The sequence below is a fragment of the Nomascus leucogenys genome, chromosome 20, assembly GCF_006542625.1.
Source record: "Nomascus leucogenys isolate Asia chromosome 20, Asia_NLE_v1, whole genome shotgun sequence".
NCBI lineage: Eukaryota > Metazoa > Chordata > Mammalia > Primates > Hylobatidae > Nomascus > Nomascus leucogenys.
The window spans coordinates 1,601,714-1,617,845 of record NC_044400.1 but is presented as its reverse complement, the minus strand read 5'-3'; positions in this window follow the sequence as shown (position 1 = coordinate 1,617,845).

The window sequence follows — 16,132 nt, the reverse complement described above, 5'->3', positions numbered from 1 at the left end:
GCTGAGGGGTGTTGGCGCAATTTCCACTTTTTGGCTATTATGAGCAAAGCCGCTGTGACCATTCACATATAAGTTATTGTGTGGATATATGCAGCCATTTCTCTCGGGTATATACCCAGGGGTGGAATTACTGGCTCACATGGTATGTCTATATTTAACCATCTGAGTTGCCCGGTTTTTGGTTTTTTGTTTTGTTTTGAGACAGGGTCTCACTCTATCACCCAGGCCGAAGTGCAGTGGCACGATCTCGGCTCACTGCTGCCTTGATCTCCTGGGCTCAAGCGATCCTCCTGCCTCAGCTTGCCAAGCACCTTGGACTGCAGGAGCGTTATCACCACACCTGGCTAATTTTTTTGTATTTTATACAGATGGGTCTTGCTATGTTGCCTAGGCTTGAACTGCCTGTTTGTAAAGGAGTTTATTTCAAAGATAAAAGAAAGGGAATTAAAGAGCAGTACTCAAGGGCACAGTCCACATCTGTTGGCCCCAGGAAAAGAGAGATTTTTTTTTCTCATTCATTTCTGTATCCTCTGACACTGAAGAGACCTTTCATTCATGGATGGATGGATGGATGAATGAATGAATGAATGACTTAGGGGATCTGAGGGACTTGGGAGAAGCAGAAACAGAAAAGAGAAAAGAGAAGTTCAGTTTTTTCCAGTCTTGAAGCTGAGCACTGGCTTGGACTGGGACCCTGAGACCTGCCTGCCCAGGGGGGCTTCCAGAGGAGCCCCCGAGGAGTGGCTGTGGGCTCCCCCTGGCCCCTGGGCCTGGACCTTCCCTCTCACCTACCTCAGGGCCTCGGCTCTGCCCTGGGAGGTGGTGGCTCAGCACTGCAGCCTTCGCCACTAAGTCATGCGTTTCCATCTCTCTCTTGAACAACGTCTCCCAAAAAGTGTAATTTTTCGCTCCATGCTGTCTGAGATGGCAGTAACAGCCCGTTAAGCAAAATAATGAGAGGAATAAAATCCGCTGAGACACGGGACCTCCAGACCCACCCGGCACACAAATCTTGAGGTTATAGAGCCTGCAGTCTAGAGGCTTTCAGCAGATCAAAGTGCCGGGTGGGAGACATCAGGCCAGGCCAGCGGGTGGCCCGGGGTGGCCCTGTCCCTGCAGCCTGGAGCTCCGAGCAGCACCCCTGGCAGCACCTGCTGCAGCCGTGATGGGGGCCATCTTCCATCTCTGAGCAGTGGGGGCCTCCTGGCAGGCCCCTGGGCTGCATTTTTGCACTCTGGGGGTCTGAGCCCCGTGTACCTGCCCTGAAGTGTTACAGAAATGGCCCCGGTCAAGCCTGGGACTCTCTCCAGCCCAGGCCGGGCTTCCTGAACTCCTCGGCCCACCGCAGAGGCCCAGCTGCCTCTCTGGCCTCCCTTGCCTGTGTCCTGAGGCCCTGGGCCTGCCTAAAGCCCCCAGCCCTGCTCCCCACCCCTCTCCTGGCCTGAATGCCACCCAGGAGCTCACCCTCTCCTCAGACCGGCTAGGGGACTCTCAGTCTCTACGGGGGCTGTGTGGCAGGTGGGGCCCACAAACCACTGCCCCAAAGCCCCCTGTACCACCACTCTCCCAACACCTTCCCCACCAGAAGGCAGGATCTTCCATGCCCCCTCCTCAACCCAGACAGGCCTTCGAGAGGGTCTCGATGGAGAGAGTAAGACCAAAGAGACGTCGCACCAGCCTCCCCGGGTTGCCGGAACGAACGCCACACACCAGGCGATGCCGGCCACAGGCATTCATTCCTCACAGTCCTGGAGGCTGAAGTCCGAGACCAAGGCATGGGCAGGGCTGCTTCCTCCTGAGGCCTGTCTCCTTGGTTTTCAGACGCCGTCTTCCTCCTGGGTCCTCACAGGGTCGTGCCTCTGTGGGTGTGTGTCCTGATCTCTTCATATAAGAACACCTGTCAGATTGGATTAGGGCTCACCCCTATAACTTCACTTGACTTTTTTTTTTTGAGACAGGGTCTTGCTCTGTCACCCAGGCTGGAGTGCAGTGGCACCATCACGGCTCACTGCAGTCTTGAATTCCTAGGCTCAAGCAATCCTCCCACCTCAGCCTCCCAAGCAACTGGGACCCCAGGTGCAACAACATGCCCAGCTAATTTTTTCTTTTTTTCTTTTTTTTTCTTTAGTAGAGATGAGGTCTTGCTATGCTGCCCAGGCTGGTCTCAAACTCCTGGGCTCCAGCGATTTTCCCACCATGGCCTCCCAAAGGGCTGGGATTACAGGCCTGAGCCACTGTGACCAGTGTTTTTTTCTTTTCTTTTAGAGATGGGGTCTCACTGTGTTGCCCAGGCTGGTCTCAAACTCCTGGGCTCAAGTGATCCTCCCGCCTTGGCCTCCCCAAAGTGTCTGGACCACAGGCATGAGCTGCCACATCCAGTCTCCTCATTTTACTGTCACCCTCTCTTTCAAGACCCGGGCTCCAAATACCATCCCATTCTGAGGCCCTGTGGGTTAAGACTTCAACATATGAATTTAGGGTGACAAAATTTAACCCGTAATGGATGCCATCTGACCTCCAAGGCTGGGTCCTCAAAGCCAACACACTTGCCCCCAGAGTCCAGGTGTGGGGCCGTGGGGGTCTCAGGCCACATGGACAGGAACCAGGGCCTCTGGTCCTCAGCGCTGGCTGAAATTCCAGCCGAGACCCAGACCCATTCTCCAGCAGCCCTATGAGGTGCGGACGCCATCATCTCCATTCCACAGAGAAGAAAACAGAGGCCCAGAGAGGACAGGTCGCTGGCACCTTCCAGAGAAGGGCATGTGGGGGGATCTGAATATCACACACCTGAACTGCCTTCGGCCCAAGCTCTTCATCATGATGCTTCAGCCTGGGCCATCATCCCTGATCCGAGGCTGCACCTGGAATGACCGAGAACGCACCTGGAAAGCACGGCCCCAGCAGCCAGTAAACATCCTCAAGCAGCGGCCGGAAGCAAGGACAAAAGGCACCGAAATGGCACAGACAACAAGAGCCCTGGGCGACGGGCTCGGTCCTGCCTGGTCTGCTGACCTGCCTGCCTGGCGGTGAGGAGACTGGGACCCAGACAGAGGCGGGCACGTCCGGGCTGACCCAGATGGCCCCGCAGTGTGGAGGTGCATCCCGAGGACATTGAAGAATCTTGGCACTGGGAGGGCTGAGGCTGGAGAAGGAGCTAAGCCCCAGGACCCCCACCCCCATGGGACCCTCCTGGGTCTGGTAGCAGGCGGGTGACACAGGGGGGCTCTGGATGTGTGCCCACCCCGCTTCTCTCTGCATCTGCTTCTTACTTCACTCTTCCCTCCCAACTGCCTCCCTGACCCCTTCTCTCCTTCTCCACTTTTTTTTTTTTTAAGACGGAGTCTCCCTCTGTCTTGCTCTGTCAAATGAGGAGACCGGGTGTGGAAACTCACGCCTGTGATCCAGACACTTTGGGGAGGCCAAGGCGAGAGGATCACTTGAGCCCAGGAGTTCGAGACCAGCCTGGGCTGAACAGAGCAAGACCCCATCTCTAAAAGAAAAGAAAAAAACAAAAAAACACTGGTCACAGTGGCTCTGTCACCCAGGCTGGAGTGCAGTGGCGCGATCTCAGTTCATTGCAGCCTCTGCCTCCCAGGTTCAAGTGATTCTCCTGTCTCAGCCTCCCGAGTAGCTAGGATTACAGGTGCCCACCACCACGCCTGGCTAATTTTTGTATTTTTAGTAGAGACACGATTTCACCATATTGGCTAGGCTGGACTCAAACTGCTGACCGCAGGTGATCTGCCCGCTTTGGCCTCCCAAAGTGGTGGGATTATAGGTGTGAGCCACCACACCTGGCCCCTTCTCTCCTTTCTCTGAAAACCAGACTTTAGATCTCCCACATCCAGTGGGAAATAAAGCTACCCCATGGCTACCAGCAGGGACAAACCCACTGTCCCCAACTCCCCCAAATAACTAAGAAAGAGGATCTGACTGTTTCAGCTTCAGCCCTGGTGTACGGGGCAAGTTTCCCCTGGGTAGCAAATGAGCCCCACCCTGGACTGGCAGGTTCATCCTAAAACCGCCAGCTCCCATCACTGTCAACTCCATTGCACCCACCGGATTTAACCTCCTGCAGGCTGCTTCTCCCGCCCTGTCCCCCACAGCGCTGGCCACAGCACCCCACAAACAGAGCCTGCTCCCCGACACCCAGGCGGGATGACAGGTACCTCAGAAGCTCTGCACGAATGGGACCTTCCCCGCCTTGCTGGGTACAGCGCCCAGAAGCGGAAAAGTGATGGGAATCTTGGCTGGTCCACCAGGAAAAGGAACATCGTGTTGGTCCCAAGGCCTCCACTTTAGAGAAACTGGAAAACCAGACCATTCCCGGGGACCAAGGTGGGCTGGACCCAGACATCAGCACACATATGCACGCTTAAGGAATCCGAGGTGGCCAGCAGCAGATGACAGAGCCACTTCCTCGAGGACAAGGAACAGGGATGATTTTGTGTGTCTTCAGAGGGCAGAACAGAATCAGCAAAAGCAGATTTGACCTAACCCCGGAAAGACCTTCTCACAGTCAAACCCAGCCAACATTAGAGTTGGCCACTCCTAGAGGTAGTGAGCTCTCCGTCACTGGAGGTATTCAAGCAGAGACAGGACAGCTATGGGTCAGGGACATCACACAAGGTGAGTGTTTGGCCTTCAGGCTCCCTCGGGTTCTTCTCTGATTGCTGCCATCCTGGGCTGGTTCTAGGGAGAGAGCGTGCAGTCCTCTCTGTCTAAAAATGAACCCTTGCTTCTCATCATTTCTGTCATGTTGCGCCCGACAGTAACAGCTGTTAAGAAATCACATTTGTACCTTTTCAGGAGCTCTCTTGAACCTGGAGTGCAAATTAACTTCATGTGATCTGAAATATAAAAGGTCGCTTCTCCCACAAATTAAAAATCCAGGAGATGCTTGCCAAGCTCATGAGAAGATCGGGTTCTGCAGGGACATGAGCCACGGAGGACTCGGCGGCCGCCCTGCTGCCCTGTGCACGGGGACGGCTCCTGCTGCCCTCGCTCCAGGCCGTCCGCTCCGGTCACAATGTCCCCAGCTGCAGCCTCTTCTACCTCCTCCGCCAGCACTGAGGGGAATTCTGTCCTCCATTTGAGCTCTCCGGGCTTCCGAACACCCTGAATACCCAGGACCCTGAAGGGCTTGTCTTCCTGGCTTCGTGCCAGAGACCCTCATGTCGGAAACAGGCGGGCATCACCCAGGGCCTCCACTCTCACCCGCCTCACCAGGGATGCCCTGCCAGGCCCTGTTCTCCCAAATCACAGGCGTCCCAGCACCCAGCCCCTCGGACCACAGCCCCAAAGATGGGGGAAGCTCTGGCTTCTCCCTGTTCCTGCCCCATAACTCCCCGCTGATAGTCCCAGCCACCAGGACCGGGCTCCCCTCTCCTGTACCTCCTCCCGGTTCTCTCGGGTCCACCCCGGTCACAAGTCCCACCCATCTGGGGTGTCGTCACCTGGGCCTGGCCCTGGGGAAGCTAAATGGGAGCTGAAGGCATTGACAAGGACGCAGCCCAGAGAGGCCAAGTGACTTCCGTGTGGCTGCACAGCACCTTCGAGGCCGCGCCTGCTGGGAGCCACCTCTCCTCGGACCCCACACAGCCTCGAGCACCACTGCAGCTGAGCCTCTGAATCCCAGTTCCAGAGTGACCTCCCCACCAAGTCTGGTTCTCCAAAACCCTCCCACTGTCGCTCCGGGGCTGGGCTGGGCCTCACAACAGCCACCCCTCCTCCCCACCTGATCAGCATTTTCAGAAGCCCACCCCCACAGACGCTGCCTCCCACCACCCCGCCCACCCATGGAACCCCACAGACCCTGCTCCTGCCACAAACTGTGGCCATCACAGGCGGGGTGGTGTCCACCAGAGCCCCTCTCTGGGGTTCTGCATCAGCATAGCCCCACCCCCCACCCTTTCTCCTATGCAAGACCCTTGGCCTGGGAATTCTGCTCAGCCCGGGACACTCCTGTCTTGCTGCCAACCAGAAGTCTGACCCACCTGGCAGGGCAGCCCACCCCCTGCACACCTGCCAAGTCAGGCTCAGCCTGGAGGGCTCCAACCCGGCCCAGTCAGGCCCCCAGGGTCCTGCGCACCACTGGCCTTCTGAGTCTCTGGAGGCTGCACACCCCTGTCCACACACCTGTGCACACACACGTCTATTGATATGGTTTGGCTGTGTCCCCACGCAAATCTCATTTTGAGCTGTAGTTTCCATAATCCCTACGTACCGTGGGAGGGACCCAGTGGGAGGTAATTGAATCATGGGGGCGGTTACCTGCATGCTGTTCTCGTGATAGTGAGTGAGTTCTCACGCGATCTGATAGTCTGATCGTTTTCCCTGCTTCACGCTGCGCTTCTGCGCTTCTCCTTGTTGCAGCCATGTGAAAAAGGACGTGTTTGCTTCCCCTTCCGCCATGACTGTAGTTTCCTGAGGCCTCCCCAGCCATGCTGAGCTGCGAGCCAGTTAAACTTCTTTCCTTTATAAATGACCCAGTATTGAGTATGTCTTTATTAACCGCATGAGAACAAACTAATACACCTGTCCACACACACACCTGTGCACACCCCTGTGCACACACACGCCTGTCCACACCCCTGTGCGCACGTCTGTCCACATATTTGTCCACCCACCTGTGAACCTGCTGCCTCCCTCTTACACATCGTCCCTCTGCAGCCAACACCCACTGAGCCTGCCCTGGCCAGTCCCGCTGAAGGCCAGCAGCCCGGCCACCCACTTTCCAAAAGCCGCTTATCTGACATCACAGCTCCCAGGGGGGAGAGAAACCCGGCGAACATAATAAATCCGGAGAAGCTTCATCATTAGTTCAACCTTTTAGCTGAGGCGATGTTTACACCAGAGAGCCGGCCTGGAAGGCAATCGTAGGTGGGAAGCTTCTCTCAGATTTTGGGGAAAATTACAGGCATGAAGACGCGCCGGAGGCCTGGAGACCGCGTAATTGATGCAGAAGGGCAGCCCAGACGGGCCAGGGGCTGGAGCAGGGTCACACAGCACATGGCCCCGCACTGGCCCCTGCACCGGCCTCCGCCTCCTTAACGACCCCCGCAAGGAGGCATCGGAACCCAGCAGGTGCAGCCCCTCAAGGCTGGTGAATACTTTTATGTTTTTAACAAGTGTAATTTAAAAACTTAATGTGACATCCTATCCAGCCACGGTCCTCAGGATACACTTAACCCTCCTGCTGGCCCTTCTGCCCAGCTGAGCCTGGGATCCCGCCCACGAGCCGGGGACTGTCACGACCCACACTCGATCCCCTCCGTACGTCCCACGGCCTCCCGCGGCATCTCCCCTTCTTCCTCCATCACTGCTCCGTTTTCCCAAAGGCCCCAGGAGTTCTGGTTTCTCCATTTTCCTCTCGACGAAGTGGGAGAAGCCCTGCCCCCCACAGACCCCCTGGAAGCTCTGAGAACCATCCTCTCCTCCCTGTGCATCCAGGCCCCTGCAAACCCCACAGCAGCTGCCAGCTGCACCCTGAACACAGCCAACCCCGTGCCAGGGGCCATGGGTCTTACGGAGCCTGGCCCCGCCACCTTGGCTCCTTCATCTCGCACCGTGAGCCTCCTGGGCCACCACCGAGACCACGTGCTGCCTGCCATGGGGTGAATGGGGACCCCAAAAAGGTCTACCCAAGCGCTGACCCCTGGGACCTGTGAATGGGACCTTTCACCCTGTGAATTGTCTTAGGGAATGGAATTAATTAAAGATATCAAGATGAGGTCATCCTGGATTCAGGATGGGCCCCAAATCTAATGACAGATGTCCTTGTAAGAACAGAGAAGGATACAGAGACACAGAAGCCATGTGATGAAGGCTGTGGGATGACAGCGACAGAGACTGGAGCGGTGTGTCAGCCACGAGCTGTTGGCAGCTGCCAGAAGCAGGAGAAGGGCCTGGAATAAATTCTCCCCTGCTAGGACCCTCAAGAACGAACCAGCCCTGCTGACTCCGACTCCTTGGTTCCCTCCTGACCTGTGGGACAGTAACTTTCTGTGGTTTTAAGTCCCACAGTTTGCAATAACTCATCGCAGCAGTTGACAGTTGAAGGAAGCTGCCTCTCTCTCAGTCCCCAAAACATTTGAGTCCTTTTCTGCCTCTGAGCCTTTACATACGCTATTCCCTCCGCCCAGAATGCTTTTCCCTCGACCTCCACCTGCCTGCCTTCTGCTCGGCATTCAAGCCTCAACCGAAACATCACCTCCTCAGATGCTCCTCCTCAAACCACCCCCCAGGCACGATTGCGCCCCTCCGCGTTGGTACCTTCGTGGCGCTCATGCATTGACTGGTGTGCTCCTCTTCCCATCTGTCCACGCCCCCGGATGTGGCCATCAGCTCTCTTGGCCCCCGAGGTGACCCAGGGTGGGCATGGCACCTGGCACAGGGTACATGGTTGGTAAATGAGCATGGAGTCAGTGGCTCAAGCAGAAAGACCACGGGAAGAATAATTTGCAGGCCTGGGAGAAGAAAAAGCAGCATGGACCCTGGGAACCACATGTTTCATCTGCGTACACTATTGGCCACTCTCTGCAATGGCAGGAGGGAGACTATTGGGTTTTAAATCTCCAGGAAGCTAATAAATGCATTTGGCTCCCAGCGCCTCGTGAGTGGGGTGCACCCCCACCCACACACAGCCATTAGAGCCCTGGGGACAGGGCACGGAGCCTGGAACACGTCGGACCCCACTAACACCAGGCCATCACTCCATCTCCCTAAATATCTGATTTCTGTCATGCTGGGTTGTAAACTGTCCCCACGCACATGGCACCCAAGATTGTATCCGGGGCTCAGTGGCCTCTGCTCCTCCAGGAGCTCGTAGATAAACACGGCTGTTTCTCTCTTGGCTGACACGGGAGGGGAATGTCGCAGCCATGAGGCGTTGAGAGGTTAAAATGTTTAATTAATTTTTCCTGACCAGTCTTTGCAGGGCCTCTTTGCAGATGAAAGGCACTGTGGCCCCCAAGGTGTGGCTTCACTAATGGAATCATAATCTGTACAATGGGTTAAAAATGCACAAATAAATCCCCAGCTCCTAAGGGTTTGCCTGGGAAGCTAGAGAGATGGCTCCCTGTTGAGTGAGGAGGTGAAATTGAGGAATTGGAACATGATTTGGGGAGAGGGGTTTGACTTGATCTGTGCACCCTCCCTCCCCCGACTTGTTTTCCGGGTTCTGTCCCGGAAGGAGCTGGGGGTGTGGGCAGCGGCGGGTGAGGGAAGGGATGAGGGACCATGAGGTGAGGGGTGCTCTCCAATCCCACCCCACCCCATGCCTGCGCCACAGCCAGTCCCAGGGCTCTGGTGCACTGCAGGTTCTTGTGAAACAGCTCCAGAATAAACATCCAGGTCCCTGTCTTACCCTTGCCCCTGCCCCACCCTCTCTGGCCTTGATGTGGGCAGGACTGGCCTCTTCTCCATCCCACGGTCAGCTTGGCCCCTGCTGCAGCCCCAGCCCAGACATCTCTTCATCAGAAACCTCCCAGGCCCCTGGATCCCAATTCATCCCAGCTGTTCTCCCCAGATTCTCAGCATTCATGTATATAGAAATACAGGCATGTTCGTTTCTTGTTTTCTTTCTCTCCTACTAAACAGGGAGCTCCATGGAGGCAGTGGCCTTTCTAGTTCTGTTCACTGCCGTATCTCCAGAGCTGACAGAGCTCCTACTGTCCTAGACAAGCAAGGACTGCCTGGATGGGTGGGAGGGTGGATGGCTGGGAAGATGGATGGAGGGAGGATGGATGTGAGGGTGAATGGATGGGAGGATGGATAGATGGATGGTTGGGAGGGGTGGATGGGTGGGAGAAGGGATGGACAGATGGATGGATGGATGGATGGATGGATGGATGGATGGAGGATGGATGGATAGAAGGGAGGGCGGATAGATGGGAGGATAAATGGATGGGATGGATGGATGGATGGATGGATGGATGCATGGATGGATGGATGCATGGGTGGATGGGAGGGTGGATGGATGGGAGGATGAATAGGTAGATGGACGGGAGGGTGGATGGATGGGGGATGAAAAGGTAGATGGACGGGAGGGTGGATGGATGGGAGGATGGATAGATGGATGGACGGGAGGGTGGATGGATAGGAGGATGGATGGGGGATGGATGGGAGGATGGATGGAGGGATGGACGGGAGGATGGATGGAGGGATGGACGGGAGGATGGATGGAAGGATGGATGGGAGGATGGATAGATGGATGACAGGAGGGTGGATGGATGGGAGGATGGATGGATGGATGGATGGATGAGACGATGGATGGATGGGAGGATGGATGGATGGATGGATGGATGGATGGATGGATGGATGGAGGGAAGATGGATGGATGGATGGATGGGAGGGTGGATGGATGGCAAGACGATGGATGGGAGGATGGATGGGTGGGAGGGTGGATGGATGGGAGTATGAATGGATGGATAGGAGGATGGATGGATAGAAGGGAGGGTGGATAGATAGGAGGATGAATGGATGGATGGATGGATGCATAGATGGATGGATGGGAGGGTGGATGTAAGGAGGATGGAAGGGTGGATGGGTGAATGGATGGGAGAGTGGATGGATGGGAGAATGGATGGATGAATGGGAGGGTGAATGGATGGGAGGATGGATGGATTGGAGGGTGGATGGATGGGAGGATGGGAGGATGGATGGGTGGATGGATGAATGGATGGATGGATGGATGGATGGAATGGATGGATGGATGGATGGATAATGGATGGATGGATGGCATGGATGGATGGATGCATGGATGGATGGGAGGGTGGATGGATGGAGGGCAGATGGGAGGATGGATAAATGGGAGAGTGGATGGATAGGAGGGTGGACGAACGGGAGGATGGATGAATGGGAGGATGGAGGGATAGAAGGGACGGTGGATGGATGGATGCATGGATGGATGAATAGATAAATGGATGAATGGGAGGGTGGATGGATGGATGGATGGATGGATGGGAGGGTGGATGGATAGGAGGATGGATGGAGGAAGGAGGGAGGGAGAGATGGAAAGAGGGAGGATAGATGGAAGGAGGGAGGCATAGAGGAGAGAGGGATGGAGGGCGGAGGGAAAGAAGAATGAGGAGGGAGAAAAGAGGGGGAAGAAGAGAGGAGAAAGGGGGCAGGAAGGAGGGAAGGAGGGAGGAAGGAGGACAGACTAGCACCCTTGGCCTGGGGCTATGACCCTCTCCGGGGTGGTGACCTTGGGACCGTCTCAGAAAGGCAGAGAACCTGGGGCAGTATCAGCAGAGGTGCTTCTGGGCTTGGGGGTCTCCTATGGGGGCTCCAGTCCACCCTGCCTGGATAGCAGCTTCCCAAAGGCCCAAGGTGCCAGGGCTGGGCTCTGGCTTCTCTCCCCATCTCCAGAGGCCTCCTTCCTTCCCCTTGGCCAGCAGGGGGCTCACAGGGAGATCCTGCAGGTGTCCTGCTAACTCCCTGCCCAGCTTCTGTGAGCACTGCCCTGAGGCAAGGTGGGTCTGGCTGCCCCAAGGCCTGGGAGCCGCCCGGCCTGGTCACACACAGGCATCCTGCACTCAATCTGCCCCAAGCCTCCCTCCCCCCAGCCTTTGTCCGTGTCGTGCCCCCTGCCAGGGATGCCGTCCCCAATGCCACCGTCCACATGGACCTCCAGGGAGAGTCTCTCCTCTGTACCCACAGCAAATCGCAGGAATAGAGCCTGATCTGGGACCGGGCGTGTTCTAGCTTGTGTGATAGCTTCCTATTCACACATTTTTATCTTCCAAACCTAACTGAAATCCCAGAGACCCGGATTGTCATCTCACAGCCGCCCTCATCACCGTCCAGGTTCCCTGGGGCCTGTTGCCTTCTAAGCCTTGGTTTTCTGGGGTTACGATGGGGACCGCGGGGGCGTGCGAAGCTTCAGAGTACAGTAACCAGGTGTCACAGAGGTGCACAGAGCACGGGACATGCTGAAAGGGGCTGGTTGCCCTCTTCTTCCTGGGAAAGGGATTTGAGCCTCAGATTCCAGACCCCTGGAGAGGATGGACAAAAAGGTGAGAGCACAGCTGCCTCGGTCTTGCTGTTTCCAGGTAAACAGTTCTATGGACTTGATGGAGGAGCCTGGCTCCCCACCCACCCATACATGGTCTCCGAAGATGTTCCCAGACAAGGCACTCCCCAGCCGCCCCCTCTCCACGCCCCCGCCTGCTACGTCCTGTCCTCTGAACAACAGAAGTGGGGGAGGACGAGGCGTTTGAGGAGTTCAGGGAGTTGGAAGAGAGTTAGCAGATTTCTGAGAACCCCAGGTGCAGCTTAACCTACAAATGGAAAATTATGGTGATGAGAAAGAGGATCTTTGATGAGGCAGAGTCTTGGGGGAATCGGATTTTGGCTGACGTGCAAGGAAAAGGCAGGCTGGGCGGGGAGGCAGGAAGAGGCAGGTGTCCCTGCAGGGAGAGGGGGCAGTGGAGGTGGGAAGCGCATCCTGAGCGGATGTGGGTGGGGGCGAACAACGGGAGGTGCCCCCAAGGCCTCGGGGACCCCATTTCCTGCACTGCCAGTTGCCAGCCCTGGGGACCACTGAAGAGAGCTTGGACCTGCCTGGCTGGCTGTTTACGTCTCACCCATGATGCATTAAGCATGCACCTGCTGGGTGCCCCCAGTGACTCCTGGTGCCACCGAGGCAAGTCCATAGAGTGCGTGTCTGTCCCCACACCCCCGCAGAGTGGGCCGCTCCTGCCTGCCTGGCCTCACCACCCACTCCCACTGTTGCATGGCCTCGTGTAGCTAGACGCCAGCTGGCTGGTCTCTGGGTGGCCGCCACGGCTCTTCCCATCCTTCACGCCCCATTTTTCCTGCCCAGTCATGAGTAGAGTGGATTTCCCTCCCCCAAGGGCTGGGCCAGCCATGCTTCCTGTCGGCCGGTGGCATGCGTGAGGACAGCCCACCTTTGGAAGCATGACCTCAGGAAGCCCCCAGTTTCTGCTGAGACCCTGAGATGCCCAAGAAGGAAACCAGTCCAGCCTTCCGCAGGCAGAGCTCTGTGAGGAAAGCCAGGGGCCCCGGCGACTGGGACCACCAGCCGGATGCTGCTGAGAGGGGAACCCCCCACCCCTGCCAACCCACAGCCGTCCGATTGATGTGGGCTCCTGGCGGTGCATGCTGCAGCCTCCCAGACAGCTCTGGCTCAGGCTGGGCCCCTGGGAAGTGCACACAGATTAGCCAGGGTTCTCCGGAGAAACAGAACCAAAGGATATATGTGTGTGTCTGTGTGTGCGTGTGTGTACAGAGAGAGAGAGACAGAGAGAGAGAGAGAGAGAGACAGAGAGAGAGAGAGAGAGAAGAGAGAGAAAAAAAAAAAAAAAAAAAAAAAAAAAAAAAAAAAAAAAAAAAAAAAAAAAAAAAAAAAAAAAAAAAAAAAAAAAAAAAAAAGAGAAGAGAAAGAGAGACAGAGAGAGAGAGACAGAGAGAGAGAGAGACAGAGAGAGAGAGAGACAGAGGAGAGACAGAGAGAGAGAGAGAGACAGAGAAGAAAAGAGAGAACAGAGAGAGACAGAGAGAGAGAGAGAGAGAGAGACAGAGAGAGACAGAGAGAGAGAGAGAGACAGAGAGAGAGAGACAGAGAGAGAGACAGAGAGAGAGACAGAGAGAGAGAGAGACAGAGAGATATCTGGATGGGAATCAGTTCACAGAACCACAGAGGCTGAGAAGCGCCACCATCTGCTGTCTGCAAGCTGAAGGCCCAGGGAAGCCAGTGGAGCAATTCAGTCGAAGTTTGAAGGCCTGAGAACAGGAGCTTGATGTCCAAAGTCAGGAGGAGATGGATGTACCAGCACAGGAAGAGAGAGAATTCTCCCCTCCCCTGCCTTTGTCCCAGGGGGTCCTCAGTGGTTTGGGTGACACGTGCCCACATTGGGGAGGGTGGACTCGTCTACTTGGTCTGCTGATTCAAGTGCTGATCCCTTCTGGAAACTCTGGGGAATGGGATTTTGGCTGTCGTGCAAGGAAAAGGCAGGCTGGGCAGGGAGGCAGGAAGAGGCAGGTGGTCCTGCAGGGAGAGGGGGCGGTGGAGGTGGGAAGCGTGTCCTGAGCAGATGTAGGTGGGGGCAAACAACGGGAGGTGCCCCCCAAGGCCTCAGAGACCACAAGACCTGCCAACTGCCAGCCCTGGGGACCACTGAAGAGAGTTTGGACGCACCCGGCTGGCCATTACGGCCTCACAGACACGCCCAGAAGTGATGTTTTTTACCAGCTCTCTAGGTGCCACTTACCCCAGTCAAGTTGACTCCTAAAATTAACATCACAGCCAGGTCAGAGGTATGCACAGACTTTCCCTCTGAATTCCCTCGACGCCCTTTGAAAGGGTCCTATTATTATTCCCATCTTATAAAAGAGGATGTTTGAGAGTTTTAGTGATGGCTCCTGGCCACACAGCTCAGGGGCAGTGAAGCCCAGACACACATCAGCCTTCACGCCTGGGCTCTCAAATTCTCCCCAGCCTGGTTTTCTCTGAACCCAAGCCAAGTCTCTCCAGTCCTGAGGGATGATACATGCCCACCCCTCTCCGGAAGCCTCCACCCCCACCCTCTCCTTCCACTTCTCCCAGCTGCATCTCCTGGCCACGCTTCCTCTGACCCGTCTTCCCCAGACCCAGCCTCATTTTTCCAGACCCCAGGCCCCTATCTCCCCTTTCCTCTGCCATTTGGCAGATTTGCTATGTGGCCCTGGGAACAAAGTCTTCAGCAATCTGTCTAGCATGGTGCAGGGGATTAAAGGTGACTCACGCCTGTAATCCCAACAACTTTGAGAGGCTGAGGTGGGAGGATCCCTTGAGCCCAGGAGTTTGAGATCAGCCTAGGCAACATCTCCAGATCCCTTTGCTACAAAAGCATTAAAATTAGCCAAGCTTGGTGGCATGCACCTGTAGTCCCAACTACTCTGGAGGCTGAAGTGGGAGGATCGCTTGAGCCTAGGAGGTTGAGGCTGCAGTAAGCTATGATGGTGCCACTGTACTCCAGCCTGGGTGACAGAGCAAGACCTTGTCTACAAACAAACAGAAAAAATACTGCAAATTCTTTGCCTGCCTCCCATTGAGAGGAGGCTGTTCCCCCTCCCGTTGAATCTGTGGGCTCCAGGCTCCATCAAGAGCATGTGGGGACTCAAGTCACTTGTTCACCCATGTTCATAGCAGCACCATCCCCAACAGCCAAAAGGGGAAAGCAAGCCAAGTGTCATGGACTGACGAATAGATACACAAAACGTGGTCCTTCCACACAGTGGAGCATTACTCAGCCTTAAAAGGGAATGAAGGCTGGGCACGGTGGCTCATGCCTATAATCCCAGCACTTTGGGAGGCCAAGGCAGGTAGGTCACCTGCCTGAGGTCAGGAGTTCGAGACCAGCCTGGCCAACATGGTGAAACCCCGTATCTACTAAAAATACAAAAATTAGCTGGGCGTGGTGGTGGGTGCCTGTGATCCCAGCTACTTGGGAGGCTGAAGGAGGAGAATTGCTTGAACCCAGGAGGCGGAGGTTGCAGTGAGCTGAGATTGCTCCATTGCACTCCAGCCTGGGTGACAAGAGCGAAACTCCCTCTCAAAAATGAATAAATAAAAAATAAATAAATACAAATTTTTAAAAAGGGAATGAAGTGCCGTCATGTGCTGCAATGTGGATGAAACTCGAGGACATTATGTAAAGTGAAATAAGCCAGTCACCAAAAAACCGATACTGTATGATTCTGCTTATGTGAAGTGTCTGAAATGGCCTTATTCATAGAGGTAGAGAGCAAAATGGTGGGTACCAGGGGCAAGAAGGACAGAAGGATGGAGAGTTATGGTTTAATGCATACAGAGTTTTCATTGCAGATGATGAAAAAGTTTTAGGTATAGACAGTGCCGATGGTTGCACAATATTGTAAATGTATTTAATCCCACTTACGAGTGATTAAAATGATAAATGTTATGTTTATTTCATGACTACCAAAAGGCTGTGTGTGCAGGGGTGCTGGTTTCTGGTCCTAGCCTAAGAGACTGGCAGTTTCCACCTTCTGTCTCTTGGGACAGTGGCTCTGGGAGCACTGAGCTATCATGCAAGAAGTCCAGCTACCCTGAGACCACTGTGCTGGAAAGGCCACAGGGAGGAGCTCTGTGGACAGTCCCAGCTGA